The 13,192-nt window shown below is 41.6% G+C and overlaps 1 protein-coding gene across 19 annotated transcripts in view; it reads left to right on the top strand.

Annotated features, from left to right (window-relative positions):
* The window catches only part of TLR3 (toll like receptor 3), a 447,684-nt gene that overhangs the window by 274,240 nt on the left and 160,252 nt on the right, over positions 1-13,192 (top strand). The window lies entirely within an intron of this gene.

The raw sequence follows: 13,192 nt of genomic DNA, 5'->3' as shown, positions 1-13,192 counted from the left end.
AAGGAAATGGCAACCCACTCCAGTGTTCTTGCCTGGAGAATCCCAGGGACGGGGGAGCCTGGTGGGAGGCCTTCTATGGGGTCGCAGAGTTGGACACGACTGAAGCGACTTAGCAGCAGCAGCAGCAGTAGTGTGAGGATAATTCTTCATTGATATACTCAGAAATTCTTGTTCCTGTGTTAAGCTCTTTCCTGCCTCCAGGATTACTCTTTTAGATGCAATCTTTGATGCTTCAGCCCCCATTGACGAGTAAGGCAATAGCCCAGCACACCGTGCTCTCACAGGGCAGGCCTGGGTCTTTGCCTATAAAAATGGAACATTAGCAGCCCCTTGTTTCAATTCCATGAATGTGGCAGGACTGTGAAAGGTCTTATTTCATCTGGTCCTCTTCACAGGAGACTGAAAGAAGACAGGCAGAATGTCGATGGCCAAACTCATTTAATTTCTGTTGAGATGAAAAAACAAAGAACAGATCTAGGTTGCCATAAACAGAAGATAGGCGTACGGTTGTTAAAATTACACAAACAACTGGAGAAGGGAAGGCCATCTGCTCTTGTAGCATCAGGGTTTCTACGCTGCCTTTTGATCCACACCCTGGTGACTCCTGCCCTGTTTCAGCCTTCAAGTCTTCAAGACTGTGTAGATACTAATTTATACTTGGTCTCTGGTTTGTTATCAAATGAAGCTTGTTCATGGCATAAGAAGAGAATCTGATTTGATGCCTACGAGACTTTTCTTCTCATCCCAGTTTTCAGGCATGAGTCACCATTTCCTCCTAAAATAAGGAAAGGACTAAATTTGGCTTGCATGTGGGTCGTACCACTGGTAATGAGTTGGGAAAAGCGCACAGCTCCCTGTCCATGTGTCGTGGGTTCTCATCGCAATCTTGAGAGATGCTGAGCTGTCACAGGAAATTTAAGATTCTGCTCCACTGACTTATCCCATATGTCACGTCTAACATCTTTGTGAGAAAGTTGCTGGAGAGAAAGAGGACAGTTTCTTCATGGTTGTCAGAGAAACACAAGCATATGACAGTGTGTAGTTCTTTAATATTCTGGCATCACTGGTTTTAGAAAACTCTTATTCCCAGTCACAGGTGACCATAGTTGCCCAATTCAAAACCAACCCAAAAAATGGAGTTTCAGATAAACATATCAAAATACTACCACCATCCATTTGGCAGGTATTATACAGCTAATTTTATAGGAGAAGAAATTGAAGCTAAAAGAAATAGTATCACCTCTCCAGAGTTTTATAGGATGAAGTGTTTATCCTTTCTAAACACATAATGCCTAACCAGAGAGTATGTTAACCTGGTATTCTTTGAGGCATGATCTTGGCTTCATTTATTCATAGATAGGATTCCTACCACACCCCAAACGTGTGCAGGGGGGTGGGCTTGAGGTCACTGTCCGATGGTGACAGATGAAAGCAGCTGTATACTTCTTTCTTGTGCATATAAGGATAAGATAAAAGGGGTACATTTATGAGGTATATTTTCTGTCCACCTTTGGGGAGAAATATGCAAGCATATAATTTTTCAACGTGAGATATAAAGTAACTGTCAGGATTTTTTTCTCTGTATTATACTTGTAAAAATTCTCAAACACTCTTCTGGATATACACATATGGTACTGTCACATCATCAGATGAGCAATAGAAGCAGATAGTGTGCCAGTAGACTTCTTTTTGATGGAGTTGAAACCTAGAAACTCTGAATAAGGTCTAAGGAGGAAATGGAAGGAAAATCATGTTTGTATTTTCTCTGCTGAAGGCAAGATTATGGAGCCTTTGGTGTGTGTTTTGGATTTTTTTCATTCTCTCAATGACTTTATTATTTTTTTTAATTAAGGTATAAATGACATGTGTCTAGGACTTTTAGTAATGCTTTCAGTCAGCACCAAATAGGTAAAAAAAGAAAGAGATGTTATTCATATGCTATTCTTAAGTTTCTTGTAGAAGTCAGCCATCTGTACTACTGAGGCTTATCTTTACACAAAAGTTTAAGAAAACAGTCTCTGGAATTAAATATTCAACACAGAAATTATGCATTACAGTCTTTAAGTGTGTGTGTTTGTTAGTCGCTCAGTGGTGTCTGAGTGACCCCAGGGAATGTAGCCTACTAGGCTCCTCTGTCCATGGGATTCTCCAGGCAAGAATACTGGAGTGGGTTGCCATGCCCTCCTCCAGAGGATCTTCCCAACCCAGGGATCAAATCTGGGTCTCCTGCATTGTAGGCAGATTCTTTACCATATGAGCCACCAAGGAAGCCCACAATCTTTAAACAGTTAACTATACTAAAGAGTGTGATAAGTGCTTTATTCAAGTATGAACAGGTATGAATGTTACAAAGAGGGAGGAATTAAGGAAGGTGTCCCAAAGAGAGCAGAAACCCAAGCTGAGTTTTGAAGGTGAGCAGTAGCTGGTTGGCAAGTGTTGGGGGTGGGGGGGAGAATGGAGGGCAGACCCAGATTCACAGGAAAAATGAGAAAGAGTAATGGCAATGATTTCTTGGTTTGAAGTTTACCTACGAAATGCTGTGGTTCCATTTAAATTAAAATCTTAATTATATAAGGTCGTTGAGATAGGTATATTGACTTTTCTTTACCTCATCCTCCTTGGTGGTGGGGGAACCTGTTACCCCTCTAAATGCTTATTATTGTAATAACAGCACAGCGTATTCACGCCACTGTGAACCTGACCGCCTGGCTCCTGCTGACTGCTTCAGGGAACAGCAGCTGTCCCAGGCGAGGCAGGAACGCGATTGTTGCGGTAATTAACATCTGGGATTCTACTTTAGCATTCAGATTTCTTTTAATCGCTTGAGGTAAACTTGGCTCCGTCATCAAAATATGACAAGGCACTGTCTTGGTTATCCATTTTGCGGAACAAATCACTGCGTTTTAAATAAACAAAATGTGTCTGTTGTGAATCTAAATTTGGAGCTGAAAGAATGTAGTCTCAAAATGATTCTCTTGATGAGAGAGAGGCACAACGAGACATTCTTGTGGCCAGAGGACTCCTGCACAGGAAGGAAGGGGAATGAAGAAGCAGCTCAGAGAGAAAGAGAGAAGCAGAGATAGGGAGAACGAGAGAGAGAATCTGAGTCTCTAATTCCAAAAGCATCCTTGCCCTTGGGTGCCATGAAACTTTTCCCATAACATTAAAATGCTTTCTGCTAGTTTCAAACTATACTACTAGCAGGTTTCTCATATTACAACATTTTATAAGCACACATTTCTATGAAGCCATCTTAAAGATTATAATCTATATATTAATAAGTGTATTTAAATGATGGCAGAATAAAGATGGGCACAATAAAGGATGGAAATGGTATGGACCTAACAGAAGCAGAAATTAAGAAGAGGTGGCAAGAATACACAGAAGAACTGTACAAAAAAGATCTTCCTGACCCACATAATCACGATGGTGTGATCACTCACCTAGAGCCAGACATCCTGGAAAGCGAAGTCAAGTGGGCCTTAGGAAGCATCACTACGATCAAAGCTAGTGGAGGTGATGGAATTCCAATTGAGCCATTTCAAAACCTAAAAGATGATGCCGTGAAAGTGCTGCACTCAATATGCCAGCAAATTTGGAAAACTCAGCAGTGGCCACAGAACTGGAAAAGATCAGTTTTCATTCCAGTCCCAAAGAAAGGCAATGCCAAAGAATGCTCAAACTACCGCACAATTGCAGTCATCTCACATGCTAGCAAAGTGATGCTCAAAATTGTCCAAGCCAGGATTCAACAGTATGTGAACCGTGAACTTCCAAAGGTTCAAGCTGGATTTAGAAAAGGCAGAGGAACCAGAGATCAAATTGCCAACATCCGTTGTATCATCAAAAATGCAAGAGAGTTCCGGAAAACATCTACTTCTGCTTTACTGACTATGCCAAAGCCTTTGACTGTGTGGATCACAACAAACTGTGGAAAATTCTGAAAGAGATGGGAATACTGACCACCTGACCTGCCTCTTGAGAAATCTGTATGCAGGTCAGGAAGTAAGAATTAGAACTAGACATGGAACAACAGACTGGTTCCAAATCAGGAAAGGAGTATGTCAGGGCTGTATATTCTCACCCTGCTTATTTTATGCAGAGTGCATCATGAGAAATGCTGGGCTGGATGAAGCACAAGCTGGAATCAAGATTGCCGGGAGAAATATCAATAACCTCAGTTATGCAGATGACACCACCCTTATGGCAGAAAGCGAAGAACTAAAGTGAAAGAGAAGAGTGAAAAAGTTGTCTTAAAACTCAATATTCAGAAAACTAAGATCATGGAATCTGGTCCCATCACTTCATGGCAAATAGATGGGGAAACAGAGACAGACTTTATTTTTTTGGCCTCCAAAATCACAGCAGGTGGTGACTGCAGCTATGAAATTAAAAGACGCTTGCTCCTTGGAAGAAAAGTTGTGACCAACCTAGACAGCATATTAAAAAGCAAAGACATTTCTTTGCTAACAAAGGTACATCTAGTCAAAGCTATGGTTTTTTCAGTAGTCATGTATGGATTTGAGAGTTGGACCATAAAGAAAGCTAAGCACTGAAGAATTGATTCTTTTGAACTGTGGTGTTGGAGAAGTCTCTAGAGAGTCCCTTGGACTGCCAGGAGATCCAACCAGTCCATCCTAAAGGAAATCAGTCCTGAATATTCATTGGAAGGACTGATGCTGAAGGTGAAACTCCAATGCTTTGGCCACCTGATGCAGAAAACTGACTCATTGGAAAAGACCCTGATGCTGGGAAAGACTGAAAGCAGGAGGAGAAGGGGCCAACAAAGGTTGAGATGGTTGGATTGTACCATCGACTCGATGGACATGAGTTTGAGTAAACTCTGGGAGTTGGTGATGGACAGGGAGACCTGGTGTGCTGCAGTCCATGGGGTTGCAAAGAGTCGGACACAACTGTGTGACTGAACTGAACTGAATTGAGAATAAAGACCACAGTCTAATAGTTTACTTACCCCTGCAAAAATGGTCATAGATGATCAGTTTCTCTGTAAATTAACTAGTTTAATTGGGGCATAACTTTTTCTCACATTATCTTCTGACATTCTCCCCTGCATTTTAGGAGCTAAAATGAAAACTTATTAGTTCTTTTTAGGCTCACTAGGATGGCGTTTCCTCTCTGAAGCCCTGAGACTTTCGAAGAGTTCATTTAGGGATGTGCACATGGTATATTTAGCTTTACCTACACAGTCCAAGTGGAGGATGTCCATAAAGCTTTTGCTTCAGTGCTTTTTGTGGACATGCAAATGCATCTATTTTGGGGGCCATCTTTATGTTTGTAGTAACATGTATGAAGTGTACCTCAGAACACAGAAAACAACAAGAAGCACTTTACAGAGAAAGCACTAGATTTTATTAACCACTGGAAATCCCTGGGGGGAAATGTCATTTCATTAGGAGGCTTCTTGGCGGCTAATCAAGGACTTTTCATTTCCTTAAGCACATTGATATGGTAGCAACTTTCATTCTCTGAAAAAGAAACCATTGGGGGAAAGCACTTTCTGAGAGGTCTGTTTGTGTTTGGTCAATATATCATCAGGAATCAAAGCAGAGTAAAAACCCAGCATCCGTGCCCTGATTAGATGTTGGTATTCACACTGTACCCTTCCGAGGCCTCACTGCCCACTGCAGTGCCACCTGTGATGTGTGCTGTTTAGACCTGGGACCCTTGTTTGGCATGAAGATGCCATTGTCTCCCAGGCCCATGACTAAACTATGGTTGGTTGTCAAAAGCTTATAAGGCACTGCCTTGGTCACTGGGCTTGTGAAATGAGCCACTTTTTTAAATGAGAAAAATATGCCAACACTCAATAAATGTAAGTCAAATATACGTCTGCATGGCAGATTACAATATTCTGCTGCCACTCAAATTACACGAACACTAGGATACTAATCTGTGCGTTTCTTACATTCCTTTCTGTTATTCATTGAATCCAAAGTCCAGTTTAAATTGTGCATCCAAACTAGGATGTCCCTCTTTTAGAATCAGAAGCAGTGTCATAAGGCAGAAAGATCACAGGCTTCTGGATCAAGCTGGATTACAACTGCATCTCCCACACTGCTGTGTGACCAGCTCCTTGACTTTTATTCATAGCTTCCTTATTGGTAAAATCCCAATCGTCCCATCAGACTGTGGTTCAAAATCATGGCAAATAATAAAGATTATGAATCAATATGCCCAGGTCACTGCTGACATGAAGAAAGACACACAGCAGAGTTACTTCCTCTTTCCTCCCACCTCCTGCCTTTTAACTAACCTGTTATCTAGCTCAGACCTTTGTGAGGTTCATAATCCTCTAGATTTTTCACTGCTGGTACCACTAGCCTCTCTTTTCGTCTAGCAGCACAAGTTAAAATACTCTGTTTTTCTTTGCTACTTATTTTCATATGTCCTATTCTCACCCTTCCTCCACATTCTCCTTACACAGCAGAAATGAAAAGGCTTTGGGAAAAATAAGGCGCTCTGGATTTCGTGGGGGTTGCAGATTGCTATTTGACACACTTTCTTTCCAGCAGGTCCATAAATTGCACTTTTTTTTTTTTTTTTTTTGCTGAAGTTGCCATAAGCACTGGTTTCTCTCAGGCAAACCTGCATTTCAGAGCATGCTTCTGAAGGGAGAGGCACAGGAGAGATTTTAAAGGAGCTCACATCACGCACTATGTGTCATAAGATCAAATCTCCCTTTACGCAGAAAACTGAATCCACTTTTATCCAAAGAATTAATTGGATTAATTGACTTCATGAACTTACTCTATGTAATAATTGGAGACAATCCAAAACATATGGGCAACATGTGACAACTTTCCGATTTCTTTCCTTGTGACAATTTCATCTATTTTTACGATGAAGTAAATGAAGCTTAGACCATCAAAAGGAGTCTACACATTTACAATAGTTTCCAATGATGCCTTGAAATTACTAATTATTTATTGATTTCTGTAAAAACCTTTAAAATTTTCTCAATATTGGGACTGGTCCATTTATGCATTATAAGGCACGTGTACTAGCTTTGGGCGAATTCAAAAGGCTGGCAGAAAACAAAGACAGGAGGAAAATTGCAGGAAATTGCAAACCAAACAACCATCACCACCTTGGCTTATTTTGTTGCCTGTAAAGGAGGTTTCTGGGGCTTCCCTGGTAAGACAGTGGTAAAGAATTGCCTGCCAATGCAGGAGATGCAAGTTCAACCCCTGGGTCAGGAAGATCCCCAGGAAGAGGAAATGGCAACCCACTCCAGTGTTCTTGCCTGGGACATGCCATGAACGAGGAGCTGGGCAGGCTACAGTCCATGGGGTCACAAGAAAATGGGCACAAGGAGGTTTCTACCAAGTCTTAAAAAAAATACAGTATTGGCCTTAGTAGGACTTACTTTAGTCGAAAAAGACTGAGTAAATAGAACTCATTCTGAAAATAGACCATGGTTTTCTCAGAACTTCTTGGGGTGGAAAATAAACACCTTCGCTGGCCATGTTTTCCACGGGATAAAGCTCAGATATTTCTGCAGAGCACATCTCGTCTTCCTCACGGCTCTGCCCCTGCCTTCTCTGTCTACCACCACCCCCATGCCCTCCACCCCAAGTCCTTGCGGTTCCTCCAGGGGCTTAGAGCTCCTGATCTTACTGGCCTTGCTTCCTCGCTAGGAATGCCTATTTCCGCTCTGTGAGGTTGCTCCATGGGCCCCTCGTTGCCATGGGAAACTGGCCTCTCCCTCCTGTTTCGCCCCACTGTTTCCTGCCTACCTGATTTCTAGACCTTATGACACATTTGCTCTTGCTGGTTTCCATACCATACCAGTCCTCTCTAGTAAACTGTAAGCTTCCTGAGGCCGGACCATTTTAAAGCCACCTTTCTATTCTCGGTGCCTGGTGCCTAAGAGGTGACCAATAAAAGATGCTGAATAAATGTTAAGATAGCGTGGGATAAAAACTTGAAGCCAGAGCTATGTGAATAATGAATAAAATCTAAGGGGCCAGTGGCTGTTATTTCCAAGAACAGATGCCTAGAAAGAATGAACTGGTAAAGAAATCAATACTATGAGTCACTTAGATGAATGGCAGGGAACAATGGCACTGAGTCATTTTTACTATATGCAAAAGATCCTTCCGTACTTTATGAACTTGTTTTTTTTCCTGTTTAACATTGGAAGTGGCTTGAAGGTGGCCCATAAATAAAAGGTTGCTGGTAATTGCACAAGCAGTTCTGGGAAACTTTCCACTAGAGATGAAATAGAATTACACAGAATTATAATGAGCAATGGAAAACAGAGAAGAGTGAGAGAAAGAAGATTTGCCCATTAAATCAGGAAACAGTGGTTAAATCTTTATAAATCACCAGCCTCACAGGAGGCACTGGATAAACAAGATAGTCAAGATAAAGTCAAGGTTCTTTATCTTGACGAGCTTGCATCCCAGTGCAGGGGGAGATGGAGAAGTAAACAAATAAATCAGGGGTCAATCATTTCAGATAATGAGGAGTGGCAGGAAGATAATACAGAGCACCATGTGTTAAGAACATAACTGAAGGACTACTTTCATTGGGCTGATTAGAAAAAGGCCTTTCCAAGGAGTTGGGATTTGTGCTGAGACCCCGGTAAACAGAAAAACCATCAGAACATCTGGGAGAAGAATGTTCCAGGCAGATGGGATATGTGTGGGTCCCTGAGATCAGACCAAGTTCAGAGAGCTTGAGAAACCAAAAGAAGGCTTGTGTGGGCAGAGCGCAGAATCGGAGGGAAACAGTGATTCATGTAGCGGGCCTGGAGAGACAGACGGCGGCTCACGCGGTGCCTTGGGGGTCACGGAGGGGAATCTGGGTTTGATTATGGCAGAATTTTAATTAAATAAGTGAAAAGAGCTGTGATTTTTATTATAAAAATAAAGATCACTCTGCCTGCTGTGGAGAGTCCTGATAACAGGGAAGCAATTGGATATGGGGCAGTGACAGCCATAGTCCAGATAAGAGGTTGCGGCTTGAGCAGGGTTGTGATGCCAGAGAGAACGCTGAAACCACAGGATTAACCAGGTACCGAGGGTGGAGAGGAGCTTGACTGCCAGAAATATTGTACAAATGGAATAGAAAACTGTGTGTGTGTGTGAGAGAGAGAGAGATAAAGGAATTAAGATTAAGTACATAATAGGCTCTAGGTTCATCCACCTCATTAGAACTGACTCAAATGTATTCCTTTTTAGAACTCAACCCGGGGCTCTGTAACAGGTTAGAGGGGTAGGATGGGGAGGGAGGTGGTGGGAGGTTCAAGAGAGAGGGAACATAGTTATGCCGATGGCTGATTCATGCTGATGTTTGGCAGAAACCAACACAATATCATAGAGAAATTGCCCTTCAATTCAAAATCAATACATTTAAATTTAAAAAGATTAAGTGTTGTTGAAACCTGGAAATGCAGCCATGGCTGGGCAGTGACTACAGATTAGATCTGGGGAGGCCAGATTCTGCAGAGCCTTGAGCCTTACAGGTTGTGGTACAGGGTTTAACTCGTCTGAGAATAAGTGAAGAATGGCCACATGGTTTTCAGCAGGAGACTGACTTTAACTTGACTGGGAACACAGCTTGCATTTCTGTGACTCCAGGGCAGAGAGGGGGAGGGAAGGTCACCAGGCCTGAGCTCAGCACGGAGGTGGGAGAGCTTTTCGAGCTGTTTGCTCCTGAACCTTGAGCCTTGAGTCCCTCACGTGGCAGAGATCACTGCCTGTACTGCCGTGTGATTATTTAGACATGGCCCTCGCCTCTTGAACTAAATTCTTTGTGCATTGAGGGTAGCTGCTTATGTGACTCATTCCCAAAGCATTTGACAATAATATTCAAGAAAACATATTTCTTGAATGAATGTTCCAGTTACAGGGTCCTTCTTGCTCTGAGGTGAAGCTTGGCAACTCTGCCTCTTCCTTCTCTGTCCCTGATTCCCAGGTCCCCCTCGTGTTTCCCTTACTGTGGAAGTGGTGACGGCGGAGTTTTCCCTCCTCAAATGCACCTGCCACCTTCTGGACAGGTGGCCAAGTCTGGATGTAATTGCCGTTGAGCAGCTACTGAAACTCATCTTTGTACCCTCCCAGCCTGTTAGAAACCTTGCACCTTTGCAGCTCAGCACCCCAGTGGTCCAGTGCTATCCTCTGCACACCCTCTCATCCCCGCCAGGGTCCACCCCTGCACCCCAGGCCAGTGGAGAGATGGGCCAGGGAGATGGTGATGGAAGCTTCTCAAATAGCATCAATTATCTGTTATTCTAACATGCTCAGTGCTGAGGAGACTAAATGCATGATCCCCGCCTCCCACATGGCATTTGCATTTTTATAATAGGAGAGGCATGATGCTAAAACTTTTTCAGAATTATAGGATCTGCCTTCTTTCACCAATGTCTATAATCTGAATAACAATAAACTTTTATCCAGTGCCTTTATATGCCAGGCAATGTGCCGGATACTGAGTTTGAAAACAAAAAAGAGATTAAAGAAAAAAACTATGCAGTCCTCTGAGACTACGAAAACTATTTTCATTTAGTCAGGGAGACAGATAGGTGACTAGACAATTGCAACCCCGTGCAAAGCCCTGTCCTCATTTCATGAGGGAATTTATCACCATTTACCATCCACCATCCTTGCGGCCTTAACTCATCATCAAAAGACCACATGTTAAATGTACCGTTCTCATATCCATTGGGATTAAGTCATTACATAAATTAGTTTATAAATATCAGTGGTACTGCATACAATTATTATAATTATTCAGTCTCCAGGTTTCTAGTTTAGTCAGGCACCTTAATTTAATTTATTATTCTTCCTTTTGTTTGGGATTGAAATTCCAAACAGCCTTAATGGTATTCTTGTAATTTTTAAACAAAATAGGGTCCCACAGGAAATGTGGAGATAATATGTCTTCAAAGGGAATGAGCAGCTTGCCAATTATCACATTTTTATTAACATATCAAATGTTTATGATTATGAATTCAGTGTGACCACTTCATTATAGGATTTATTTGCTCTTCATTTTAGGGTTATTTAGAAAGGACTATATTCAGAAAAACTGTGTTCTTTGTTTAATTTTTTGGCTGTGAAATATAGCATAAAAGGAAGATAAAAAGTCCCTACAGGAACACAGATTATCATTTACAAAGACTTAACAGCAAGTTCACATGTTTTCCACCCTATTTATTTTGCTCCACGAGATAAGGGGAGGCATGCAATGTCTAACTCTTACGTTACAGTTAATTTTAACTCCCATATCAATAAGCAGATGCCTTTTCAAGTTATAAAAAGTATGTCGTTATTATCAACTGGAGAGAATGAGATCATTGTGCTTATCATACTATAAAAAGTCAGAAGGGTGAAAACATACCTCAGGAAAAAAAATCTCATCCAACCAACGAAATACCTTTGAGGCAAAGAATATCACACTGAATTTTCCCCACGAGAAAGGGTTCAATTCAAAGAAAGAGATTAAAAGCCCCGAATGAGTCACAGGAGTGTAATGTACAACTTAGGGAATATAGTCAATATTTTATAATAACTTGGTCTGATGTTTAACCTATAAAAGTATAGAATCATTATATTGTATTCCTGATACTAAGTCAACTACACCTCAGTAAATAAAAAAGAAAAATAAGTTAAAGCCCCAAATGAAAATGATCTCTCAGAAATGAAAGGATTGTTGTATGTAAGCTTATTTCATGATGCTGTATGGTAAGGTTTTCTCCCTATTGATTTACGAACTCTTCTACAAAGCGGAAAGATCAGGATAGAAATATCCAGTTGACATTTGGATGATTATCACGTTTGAAGACTGAAATCATCACCCCTGACTATCACTAGATTGGTTCCATTGGATTAAGCTCTAGGATTTGGGAGGGGGAAGCAGGAAGGAAATTAACGATTTACCAAAAGAAAGTAACATGATGGAGACAAAGCAGACATCCTGTGGAAAGTGGGTTGTATGTAATGAGAGTGGGAGGTAAAGATTAATAGAAGCTGGCATACAACAGAAATTCGGGTGGGCACTTTAGATAAAACATTCTCCTTGCCTTGCCCAGTCCACGTTCTTGTAGCCCTCCTATCTCCCAAAATAAATGCCTAGTTTAGACATTACCTAAGGCATCTTTCTGTTCTGTGTTTTCCTGTCTTTGATGTGGCTGCCAAGATGGAATAATTTAGAATTGCCTTTCATAGTAAAAGAGAATAATTCACAAAAGTTTAATTATCAACCTCCAAGTCACTGCAACGTCAGCCACGGAAACAATGGCACGCTGGCCGGGCCCTGCCCAGGAGCAAAGAAGCCCAGGGCCCGCGTGATCCAGGACCTCTGCAGTGTCTTTCCTGCTGTCCCTCTCCCTGCCCTTGGCACCCCTGCCCTCACCAAGGCCCACTAATTAGCTTAACTATGCTGGAAATAATCCTCTTTGCTGAAATGCTGTATACAAATCTCAGACCTAAAATCAGATTAACTGTTTCCTGTTTCTATTTACTATTTCTAGTTATAGTAAATAGTTAACTATTTAGTCTTTCTCCCCAGGACCTAGAAAAAAGTAAGACTCTGAGGGATTTAGAATACACACACACATAGGCTTTGAAGAATATTTTATATACTTTTATTTATGTATTTATATATGTGTGCATATATATGTGAGTGTGTGTATATATAGATAGATAGGCTTTGAAAGTTATCACAGTCTAGCCAGGCTGCTGTTGTTCAGTCGCTCAGTCATGTCTGACTCTTTGCGACCCCATGGACTGCATCGTGCCAGGCTTCCCTGTTCTTCACCATCTCCCCGAGTTTGCTCAAATTCACGTCCACTAAGTCGATGATGCCATCCGAGCATCGCATCCTCTGTCACTCCATTCTCCTCCTGCTTTCAGTCTTTCCCAGCATCAGGGACTGTTCCCATGAGTTAGGTTGGAGGCATTGAAAGTCACACCATACCTATCCAAGAGTATCCTTACTAAAAGAATTATTCACCAACTCAGAAAATATTCATCTTATTTCTACCTTCACCCTTAAGAGTTTCCTTCCATTTCAAACACTTTGCATTTGTGTCTAGTTCTTTTTGATGTACGCTCTGGTTCTAGACTCAAAGAACCCTAGTCAGGCTGTAGCATCATCAGATTTTAAATCCTGCTCCCAAATTTTATCAGATGCCTAGTGCAAAAATTCTAGCTCTTCCTTCTTC

Source organism: Moschus berezovskii, chromosome 26, assembly GCF_049115385.1.
Source record: "Moschus berezovskii isolate FMDL1 chromosome 26, NW_MosBer_1.0, whole genome shotgun sequence".
NCBI classification, from domain to species: Eukaryota; Metazoa; Chordata; class Mammalia; order Artiodactyla; family Moschidae; genus Moschus; species Moschus berezovskii.
Note: the sequence above shows the minus strand (reverse complement) of the source record. Positions and strands in the feature narration are given on the sequence as shown.